General features: G+C 37.4%; 1 protein-coding gene across 1 annotated transcript in view; it reads left to right on the top strand.

Annotated features, from left to right (window-relative positions):
- Positions 1-4223, top strand: part of NTRK2 (neurotrophic receptor tyrosine kinase 2) — a 358528-nt gene extending 354305 nt beyond the window's left edge. Inside the window, exon 15 of the transcript XR_002097350.1 lies at positions 2341-4223. The gene's annotated coding sequence lies outside the window, so the exon portion shown is untranslated. The remainder of the gene's footprint in view (positions 1-2340) is intronic.
- The last annotated feature ends 5593 nt before the right edge of the window (positions 4224-9816 follow it).

The raw sequence follows: 9816 nt of genomic DNA, 5'->3' as shown, positions 1-9816 counted from the left end.
TTTGGTCACACAGGCTTATTAATGTACAGTATTAATTTCAGGGTCCAGTATTGAAGCTGAGGACTTTGATAAGATTAGGACAAGCTGTAGATGCAGTGGCAAGTTTATCTTATACTGTGCTTGTCAGGCAGCATATCTCTACCCTTCTCCCTCCCCATTCCCTTTCCCCTCACTGTGCAAGCAAAATTGTGCATGGTCTTTGTCTATTAATGCCCTTTGTGCAGAAACTATCGTTCATCTTGTTGTACACCCTGATAGGCATAGCAAATCCATAAAGGTATAACATATATTTAATTAGAAAGAGCTAATGGAGGTCATTAGCTACGTTCAAGTGTCTTTACCTTGTTACAGATATGATAGGCTGATACTACACAAGTAATCTAAAACATGGAAATCATAGATTATGTTTGAGCCATGACAGGGGATGATAGAATTAAGTCCCTGGAGATAACTAGATGTGATTCTGTGGTTATCACTTGCTATTCAGAGTGTACAGACCCTGACTTCAGCACCACTTTCTGGTTGGTATAGTGGTGCCATTCCCAGCATCCACTGTTTCTTAATTTATTTATTTTTAGTTGGACATGCATTGTATGCGTACAGCACATGCATGGCACTGTGTAGACGGCAAGCGCATGGGCATATATGTTATTTTTCAAACAGATGCTGAAGATTTAAAATTTAGATTTAGGATTATTTTTATTATGAACTCTTACAAATGAAAACCAATCATACCTATTCCTCAAGAACATTTTGCCTCCCTCTGTGAGGGGGCGTTATTGCAAAAAATTGACTTTTTTTTAATAATATGAGCCAGATCAAAGAGTAATAGTTCTTCATCTTTGTGTTGTGGTTATTTTATTTAATAAATTAAGCATTTTTATTTTTCTAAGTGTTCCCATAACATTTTTAATATATACTTTGCTTGCAATTATTATTTATTATGGCACTTTGTTTTTCCGTAATAAGCTTTTAAAGCCAGTTCAAAAAGATTTTGAACATTTTTGGAAATAAAACAATTCACTGGATAAGCGATGAAGTTTAACCCTTCTCTCTGTCAGTGAAAAGAAGCATTACAAATAAACTTAACAATGTAATTATAAAGCCATATTCAGTATTTCTTTAATAAACCAGAAGTTATTTGTGAACCACTATTGAAGTGTAAATACAAAAAAAAAAAAAAAAAAAAAAAAGCTAGAGGAAGATTGCTGTGAAATGGACTTTTAAGATTTTATCAAGGCTGTCTTAGAAATTCAGAGAGAGAGAGAAAGAGAGAAAGTCTGGTTAGACAAAGACTGAACATTCAGCGAAACCCATTCTCATGAGAGTCTGAGTTATTTTTAAAGGAAACTTGAAATTCAGTTTTGGTTTAACAGAAGGTAGACAAGAAGACTGAAAGCAACAGAGAGTACTGGGGCAATGCTCTTAGTGTGAAGGGAGAGAGGGTCATGAGCTGAGATGGGAAGGTGCCAAACTCCTTCCTGTTGTATTCTGCCATTGTTTCTTACAAAACCATGCATCCCCCTTTTCTCCAAGATACTGTTCTGTTGGAGAGAAGGCCATAAGCTGAAAGCAAAAAGGTGGGTTTTGCAAGTACTGAAAGAACATATACCAAAAAAAAAAATCTGCAATTTGGCTTAGTGGCATCCCCTTTATACCTCACGAGAAGAGTATACTAGAGTTGTTAAGAAGAAAATAGCATGTAACAATGCACTGTGCAATAACATACTAGTAAGTCAGACCTAAAGGACCAAATGTTCCATACAGCCAGAAGCATGGATGTACTTGGCCTCTCTCATAAGTGTGGGCAGTAGTGTATAAAAGCTATAATCAAAGTAGACAAGTTATTAAGTAAAGTTAAAACAACTTTTTTGTTAATTTATGAAAGGGGGTGTAACTGTAGCAGAACTAGCAGAAAGGAGGAAGAATTACATTCAAATGGCAATGAGGAGTGAGAGTACATGTACACATTCGTTACGCTTGCAGCTTCAGCTAAATCTTGTAAACTGAGCAAATATGACAATCAGGCTCATTAAAAAAATCTTTCTGGACTATGCTACCAACTGATCATATATATAATATAAATTATATATATGTATTTACATATGGAATGTATATATACATAGTATATACATATATGTATATGTGTGTTATAAAGATTTAATTTATACATATGCAGACAGGCATATACAGAATGTATGACTGTTTATATGTATAAATTTACAGACACATATTCTTACAAATGATAATTAGGATACAGTGTTATTAATAGGTTGATAAAGTCTGCTAAATAACCAAAATTCATTTTTTTCTTTGACATTTCTTTTTCTATGTTTATAGGATTTAACTTTTTAACTTGGGTGGAGGAAATACTAGAATGCCAGAAATATATAGAACAACCAACATTTTTGTCCAAAAGATTGTATAAAAGCAGTCCTACCATTCTCATCTTATCCATTGATTTCTCACAGGGAAATTAACAGATTGGCTTCAAAGTTCCAAGAAGAGATTTTGATTTACTATCATTTCTGGTTTGGGGCTATTGATTTATTGTTCAAGAGCAACATTGCTGTTCCACTGATATTTACACTTGTTGGAAGTAACAAAATAATTCCAAGAATGAGCTGGAATATTCAGACTGATAGAACAATGGTAAGAACGTCCAAAACCCTGCAGTAATAATAGCAGCAGCTAGTACTGGGCATTTTCCACATTCTGTCCTTCACCCTCAATAAATCTGCAGGACTCCGCAACTGGCTGTGGAGAAGAGTATTTGTAAAGCAACAGCACCCCATGATGCATGATGGAGTGTACAAGTTTTACAAAGGAGCTCATTCATTTTGATTTGTAAACAAATATATCTCTATATTGTCTACAGTTTAATAAACAATTGCCATTTATTTCTCTTTCTCTCTCTCTTTCTCATGCTCCTCTTTGAAGCTAGTTTTGTTATGGTTGATGTAGACTTTTACAAAACAAAAGAGAAAAGAAATTACCCAACAAAATGATTGAGTCACTGGCTGATGAAGTTACAATGCGCATGCGTTAGAACAAGACTGTCTCTGGGTTGCTGCAGCCTGTGAATGGATTTCAGATACTGCTATCAGGATACAAGGGGTGGGTAGGGGAGGCGTTGGGGTTTCTAGTTGAAGATGAAGGTTTTGATAGCACAGAAAGCTGTATTTTCTTGTTGTCAGGGCTGGGATGAACCACTGCTACTCTGAGTCAAGAGGTCCTTGAAAAGCCTTAGTTCAAACATCTTAACATCCTTTATTTTTTATTTTATTTTATTTTATTTTTGCTACATTCATCACAAATATGAAGCAAAAAAATGTCTACGTGTTGCAGGGAAAACACTGTGAATTTCACAACAACAACCAAGTGACTATTTTGCCATCTTTTTAACATACGTCTCAGGAGAAGAAATGGGAAATGATGGGTATATTATTTTACTGTCTATGCATTCTAGACCAGGTCTATGGTGTTTTTTGTTCGCTTGTTGAAGGTTCTGAGCGAAGATTGGCTGAAATGTATTTTATAAACACAGAATACTTTGGGCAAGCATAGTAGAAGCTGCTTGTAATGGGGCTGTTTGACAGGAAGATGTAAGAAAACAAAAATCAAATCAATTTTTTTTCAGAGGCCTATACCTTGCAGCTTAATGTATCTTTCTGTAACTTAAAGAAACACAAATGTTGAATAAGCAGCTAAGAATGTTTTATATACAAGTAATTCAATTCAATGTGGATGTTAAATTACATCACCAATAGAGAGAGAATCAATTTACTATATACTTAATAGTCCCAGCCCAGCTCTCCACCTATACTTTATGTATATATTTCTAGATATCACTCTCTCTATCTCTCAAGACCGAGAGGGAGATATCTACATATAAATATAGAACTCTATATTGTCACTAAAACTGTGACCTGGTGTTTAGAGCTATCTTTCTCCTTTCTTTTTAGTTTTCTTTTTTTTTAATGTAATGTCTCTGTGCAGCTATTTAGTGGTTCTTGGGTTGCAATTCGTTTATAGAAATCCATTGCTTTAAAAGATCCATTGCATCTTGGCTGATTTCAAAGTGACGCCTGAGTATCAGTGTTAAAAAGTTTTGTTTGTGAATCATGTGACCAGCTTCTCTCAACATGACATGGAAAGTCTCTTGTACTACAGTGTATTTAATAAAAATGATGTCTTACAATAAACAGTGTCATCCAAAAGAACGTAAGTGATACAATAATGATTGCTTGGAAATGTATACAGTTTTCCTGAAGCGTCTTGTCTTATTTGAATGCTTTTGCTTGCTTGCATCCTGTTTAAGGGGAAAAAATGGTAATGATGAATAGTTTAATGTGCTTGGAAACATGACATATTTGCACTCTAAAATTGTGCACACTAAAAAGGATCCTGTATATGTACTACACTATTGTGAGTTGAAGGAAGAGTCCCAGAGAAATGGGCTACCTGCATGTACACTGTTAGGGCTAACTAAAAACAACCAAGCTATGTGAGAACATATGCAGCCATTTGCTTATGGATACATATGCCCGTCAGGGAAGATGGACATGTGAATGCTTGTTTGTCGCAGTTAGTTACCATTTACCACGTGCAGTGCAGTCCTGCAATAAGTTGCTTGCCAGCAGGTGTGAATATTTTCTGGAGGCTGTTTACATGCACATTTTCAAAATGTGTCTCTCATTAATCAAGTAACAGAGTTGATGTTTGAGTTTTATCTTTATCCTGATTTAGCACTAAAATTTGCAAAAAAGGTAGTATTAAATTCAAGCCCTTGTGCACAGTAGCTGAATATCTGAATGAGCAATATTCAGAGCAAGAAGTATATAAACATTCAGTATAATTTTAGCAAATTGGTTATCATTGCAAGTTATTGATTTGATTTTAACCCAAGGTCTTTTGGCTTAAAGGAAAATAGTATCAGTGTCAGGCATTTAACTGCCCCATTGTAAGGAGACTTTAGTTGCCTAAGTTGCAGTTATGTACCTATAAGACATTTTAAATCAAGACCTAAGTGACTACAACTAGTTGCTTCTGCTAAGAGATCTACTTGGGATTGCAGGAACTGTCAGTAAAAGTTCTACAAGTTTAAGGAAACATGATGCTGTGCGAAGCAGCCCCAGTGCAATAAATCATACAATCATGAGGCTCGAAGGTAATTCAAGGGTCATTTAGTGTAACCTCCTGCACAAACATAGGATTCCTATGCCCAAAATATGCTTAAGCAACCTCGTCTTCAAAGCTTCCAGTGAATGGGATCCCATTGTCCTACAGTTCTCATAGTTAAGGATATTTTTCATGAGATTTCATCTAAGTCTGTTTTGCTGTAGTTGGAGCCCGCTGCTTCTTGCCTGCCCTCTTTGGCTAGGAAGAACATTTCTTTCCATCTTTATGGCAGCCCTTCAAATATTTTAAAAGTGCTCTCCTGATTCTTTTTAATCTCTTGCTCTAATGTTATGAAATTAGTTTGAAGAAGAATTGATTAGTTGTCAATTTATTATCCAGTCACCTACGGCCATAATTTACCTCCCATGGTAACATGTAGAGTACAGATAACCCAGGAAACTTCTAAGCTGCTAGTGGTAGGTTGCTATACTGAAATAAACCAGCCACAGTAGCCTTGACTCTACTAGAGAACTGATTTAATTACTGTTGAACTGATAACACCTAACTGCCTTTAGTGGAAAATAGGAGCTGCATGAGCACTAGTCTCACTACAGAGGTTTAATTTTCCCTCAAGGTCACATTCACGCAGGATATGAAAATCAAACATTTCATATCCAACTTACATATTCTGGGTGTTTTTTCAAGGCCAGATGTACACTTCAGGATAGCAGTGGAAAGGCAGGTTGAGCTGTTAGAGTATGTCTGCATCCACAATGGCACTCAACTAATTCAACTAAACTAGTAATTAAACTTTCTGGAAGGAAGCCTGTTGTACCTTAGTGCTAGACTGACTGGGGTGTATTCCTATGCATACTCAGGATTCTGCACACAGTGTAGGGATTATAACTGGCTTAATTTCCCCCTGCATAGACCATGCCAATGTGGTGATTCTCCTGTTTCCGCTACCTCGACTCTTCCGCTGTCTGAGGTACCCTCTCGGAAATGTCTCCTTTGCCTACAATACCCCAGCAGTTAACTAAGTATCAAGCCTTAGGCAGAAGTAAATACCACAAAGTGCTACACTCTTTTTCTTATTTCCAATAAGTGGAAAGGAATACTAGGTTTTATAGGACCTGATCAATCGGAGATTTGCCTGCAAGGAGCATTTTGGATCAGATTCCCTGCTCAGGATCAGCAAAGCTTGATACACAACTATCTGCTTAAACAAGAAATTATTGCTTTTGTCTTTCTCCTGCACATCTTTGGGTAGGAGCCATGCCCCTAAGTAGGCTGCACACTTTGAGATTCACCACTTTTCAGAGATTTAACTTTACACTGAAGAATTGCTGACATTGCTCCTATTACTTTCTGTCCACTGCACCCACAACGATCAAATGTGGTTTCATCTGTACATTGTGATGCCTTAGTGAGACTGACAAGCTTTTAGACAATCCCAGTGCTCCAATAAGTGATGGACAAACTAATGGTTTGTTTAAAACCTCTATCTACAAACTGTGCAAGGCCAAGCATGATTTCCCGTAAGTAACTTTACATAATAATATTTTATAGGAGCCTATTAACTCTGGCTTTCACTATGGATAATGTATTCAAGGATCCCTTTACCCTTCCTGTTGTTTTCTTAGAGTGCACAAAAAACTGTGGAAAAAAACCTGATCATTCTACAAGCTGCTGCTGCTAGTCCTATGGTTTTACAAACTTTCACATTGATTTCATGCTGAAAAAGACTGTCAACCCCAAGCAGTAAAAGTTTCATATAACTGTAAAATCAATAACTTGGATAACTGTATTATTTTAAAAAATGATTCACAATTCCCATTAATTACTCCCATTAGTATTTTTAATGGCCATAATAATTTTGTTTGAGGTCACTGGAAAAGCTCACATTGCACAGAAGAATGATGACCTCTGAAAAAAACCCAAAAAGATTCCTTAAATAATTACAAGAGAGTTAATTACACTCAAACAATCTTGTTCCTCCAGGATCGCTTAGCAAAGCGATTCCTTATTAATCATATATTGGGGTCAAATATGCACTAGGTAAAGAAAAAAAAACTTAGTTACTGCCCCAGAAATGTTGCAGTCTGAGAAAGCTTGTTGAACGTGGTACGTACCTGGCATCTCTTTGGCAATATTGTAGTTTTGTGTAATCATAACAGTTGCAGGACTGACGTCTAACTGTAGACATGAAGCAATGAAAACGGAAGCGAGGATCATGAAATTGCTAATGTTAGTGTATGGCAGTATGAGTCACGTGCATGTGAAAATTGCCATCTCCAACATGACAAGTATAATTCATCACCAACAAATCAACAAAAAGATCTAAGTTAAGTTCAGCTTGGGAGCTGCTGAATATATGTTAGTGCTTTTTGAGGACTGCTCCAGTTTTTTAGCTGAAATTAAAAATAAGGAAATGGGTAAAAGAAAGATGGGCCAAACTACTTCACTGTACTTTGGGTACCTTTGATTCAGGAGATTAGGTTATTAAGCCTATTAGGAGCTGAAGTATTTTGCTTTTGTGCATCGTGTACTGTATCTGTCACTGGCTGATGGTTGTTTAATCCAAACAGGGTTTGGAGGAAGGTTTTACATGGGTCTCAAAGAAGTGCGAGGGCTGACATTGTATTATGATGGAATTCTGCCACTTTGTAAGAATGTGTTTTCCTCAAGTCAGCTTGTTTAAACACACTGAATACTACGGCTTCCCTTAGTAAGAATAGGGAGATATTTTTTCATATGTCGTTCCTTTTTCTTGTCCTTGTGATAAGGTATTTAGCAGAATTTGCAGAGTCATTGGAATCTGACATGGCTGCATCATGAGCACTTCTGCCATGGCCTCAAGCTTGTGACCTCTGGGCTGTCAACTGTGCGCCTTAGCACCTGCACTACTCTAGCCCCTCATTTTCTTATGTGATAGACTATGAACAGAATATAAAGTGGTTACTGCCAGGTTAGACGTTGGTGTGCAAAGTTGGTAGCACAGCTGAGGCTAGCTGCAAATGATAATATTCACAAAGCCAAATATTAAAGAAATCAGAGTACAAAAAGTAAATCTGTGGGGGCAAATGTCCTTAGTCACACAGATGGTAACCCATAATATTTTCACTTAAAAACAAATCTGCACTCCAAAGTCACATAATAGAATCATTGGGGCTGCAACAATACTGCTAAGAAATTCACTGCCTTAATTTCAGAACCTCAAAGCCATTTACAAATATTTGTGAAGTGTAGTGGTATGCAACGGAGATACATGCCCCTTCTGTAGGAGCAGCAGCTTATGCAACTATCTGGGCCTTGCTAAGACCATCAGTACTGGGTTCTCTTCTAATTGGGCTACTTTTCCCAGCATGCTTTTGAAGGACTGGCCCTTTAAATAGAGCTAAGCTGTTGTCTTGAGGTCATGCCTGTAGATTTTTTTCATCTCTTTCTTCCATTGAGTAAGTGCTCTTAACTCTTGGTATGCCTTTCCTTTCCTGGTGAGGAGATGGCATAACCTCCTGCAGTTATTTCTCACAAATCCCTATGTAAATAGGAAAATAGTATTATCTTCACATTAAATCTGAAAAAGTATAGCACAGGACATAAGCTTTAGCTGTCCAGTAGTAGAACCATAAAGTGAACCCAGCATCTTAACCCTCAGACTTCAGCTAAATAAGCTCTTCCTCCACCTAAGCAAGGCATAATGAACAATATAACCATACAATTGCTTCCCTTCATCAGAAATTTCCTATCCTTCACCAGGAGAAGTTAAAACAGCTAAATCCAGTGGGTTCCAGGTACCTTTTATTCTTCCATAAATAAGTTTCAGGATGAGATGCTGCTAAGCTGTGCTGCATGTGATTTCTCATTCCCCATGATCTGTGCTTCATGGATCCTCATTTCTTTCTTCTCCACGCATGGATCCTGGGGACTTCTTTAGCCCTAAGACTACTGGCCTCTCTGGGGTTAAAGGGGACTGGTAACAATAGGGTTCAACCATAGACCTGTAAAGAGTATTATAGAATGGACCCTGGAGGGTTCTGCAGCATCTGATGCCTATTTGATTGCTCTAGGAGTGGAAACTTGTTCAACACTAGGCCTCTACATCTGGCCAGCAAGTCACATTCAGAACTGTCAGGTCCAGCACCTTGAGAATATTTGCTTCCTTGACTCCAGTCAAATTAAATCTAAACCCATGAACTGGCAACATGGAGGAAGCAACACCTTCCCTCCATTATCCTGCACCATGTCCTCAATAGTAGTAGAATGGTAAAACTGGCTGTGTCCAAGTAAGATGCAAGATAGATTAGCTGCTTGTGCATGCTATTGTTCCACGATTCCATGGACAGAAAATGGGAGGTCTTGTTTAGTTCCAGATTGCTCACAGTTTATCAGAATTGGTTGTGTTTATTAAAGCAACTTTTAGGAAAGTGGAATGTAGCAGCATGGCTTTTTAAATTACTGTACAGCAGTTACGATGCAAATATCTGTGTGCATGTGCATGTACTTGTATCTGTTCATGTTTATTACAACCTGGAATGACCGTGATTCACTATAATAGCTATCAAATAGTTGCTGAGACATGCTTTATTCAAACTGAGAGCATGGACAACTTTGAAGAGCAGAAAGGAGTAAATAATGGATGTTTTTGCTTAGGTGGCCAAACTGGAATCATGGGGGGGGGGGGGGGGGGGCTTT

Source organism: Gavialis gangeticus, unplaced genomic scaffold (assembly GCF_001723915.1).
Source record: "Gavialis gangeticus isolate Ggan-Ray unplaced genomic scaffold, GavGan_comp1, whole genome shotgun sequence".
In the NCBI taxonomy this organism is placed as follows: domain Eukaryota; kingdom Metazoa; phylum Chordata; order Crocodylia; family Gavialidae; genus Gavialis; species Gavialis gangeticus.
The sequence above is the reverse complement of the archived record's forward strand: the minus strand, read 5'-3'. Positions and strand labels throughout refer to the sequence as shown.